Genomic DNA, 1,974 nt, shown 5'->3' on the forward strand with positions numbered 1-1,974 from the left:
TATCATCTGTCCCGTCTCATCCTCTGGAACCAAAGGGAACTCGACAGGAGAACTGAGAATAACATCAATGAACATCCACTAGAAAATAAACCAATAATTCGAACTCTTTGTTGAACTGGCACATATGTATATATATATTAAACTTCCTGTTTAAGCGTCAACTGCTGCATTATATATGGATAATAAAACTTCGTGCAGTTAAGGTAGTTATAAAACAGCGCCGTATTTTAATAACACAGAAGTACGGGCGTTACATGTAGTACAGAAATAGCCATGGGCTGCGCAGCTGTTTCGAAGTGTGTGTGTTGTTTTTTTTTTTTATTATTTACTCATGTCAGTCATACCACGTAATTCCATCTGTAGCAAAATGACACGCCAACGTTTGGTACTGGCCAATTGGCAATGCTAAAAAACATGGTAAGACTGGTGTCATTCGCAGAATTCGTTTCACTGTGATCTAAGCCTTGGTGGGTCCCAGTCGTCGTAATATACCAATATTGGAATAAAAACCGACTGGATTTGAGTCTAAAAGTACTGGGTGTATTGAATGTTTGCGACCTAACAGTAAATAATATCACGAAAGGTAAGGCATAAGGAATATTTAACCCTAATCTCACCTAACGCTTAGTACTAGAAGTAGAATATCTATTTGTTTGTTTTTGATTATGCACAAAGCTACACAAGGGTTAGCTGTGCTCTGCCCACCACGGGTATCGAAACCCGGTTTCTAGCGTCGTAAGTTTGTTTTTAAATTTCGCGTAAAGCTACACGAAGGCTATCTGCGCTAGCCGTCCCTGACTTAGCAGTGTAAGACTAGAGGGAATGCAGCTAGTCATCACGACCCACCGCCAACTCTTGGGCTACTATTTTACCAACGAATAGTGCGATTGACCGTCACATTATAACGCCCACACGACTGAAAGGGCGAGCATGTTTGGTGTGACGGGGATTCGAACCCGCGACCCACAGATTGCGAGTCGAGCGCCCTAACCACCTGGCCATGCCGGGCCAGCGTTGTAAGTTCGCAGACATACCGCTGTGCCACTGGGGGGCAGTAAAATATCTGCTGGCTGGTCAACTCTTTTTAATTCGTAATAACAGCTTTAAACGCTTTATCATATTTATGAAAAGACTGATTACTAAAACATAACAAAAAACATGGTTTTGTTATAACTATAACGTAGCTGCGTTACACCTTTTTTTATATGACGACCTACCTCCGCCAGCTGTCAGGTTCGTGGACAGGGGGCGAGCGACGGCAACTGATCAGGGGCCTTGGCAGATGAAATAGATACTTTTTATATTTATTCAAAATTAAGATTTACAACAACAAAGAATAACTTGTATTTAATAACAACAAATAATTACTTATTCTTTGTTTTTATTTTGGCTATTTAACAATGTCTAAAGTACGTCATATGTATATATATATAAATGTTCAATTTCATTTTATTGTCGTGCTAATTCTCAGAAAGTAAAGTTTAAATCTGGACTTTTAAGAAAATGTGATTCGTTGTATTATGTGTGTTAAGACATTGTTCCATTAAAGATAACGATCTAGAGTTATATTTTATATTATATTCTAACTGCGCTTATTTTAAGCATTATTATTACTCATTCAATATTTACGATCTACAAATTAACTTCGTCGAATTAAGTTGTAAATGGCACCCACGAGAACGTGATTCCAATAATTGTAAAAATATTTAACCCTTTCTCTAGTTTTTTTTTTTATTGTTGTTATTCCATAAAGCTTTTTTTTAATACACATTATTCATCTGTCGGAAAATTTATGCAATGGGTAACTAAAATATAAATAATTTATTAAAAAATTGTTGCATTTATCCTAACCTTACATTTTCTCTTGAGTGAAAGTAACTTAACCTAGCATCATTCACATGTACTTCGAGAGTCACGTATGATGTTCATATGAAGCTCTCTTCAGGGGCGGATTGGGTTGGCTAAGCGGCCCGG

General features: G+C 37.4%; 1 protein-coding gene across 1 annotated transcript in view; it reads left to right on the top strand.

The window, feature by feature from the left end:
• Positions 1–431: 431 nt before the first annotated feature.
• LOC106478310 overlaps positions 432–1,974 on the top strand; it is a 10,434-nt gene continuing 8,891 nt past the window's right edge. The window contains exon 1 of the mRNA XM_013938839.2: positions 432–583. The gene's annotated coding sequence lies outside the window, so the exon portion shown is untranslated. The remainder of the gene's footprint in view (positions 584–1,974) is intronic.

Source organism: Limulus polyphemus, unplaced genomic scaffold, assembly GCF_000517525.1.
Source record: "Limulus polyphemus unplaced genomic scaffold, Limulus_polyphemus-2.1.2 Scaffold199, whole genome shotgun sequence".
NCBI classification, from domain to species: Eukaryota; Metazoa; Arthropoda; class Merostomata; order Xiphosura; family Limulidae; genus Limulus; species Limulus polyphemus.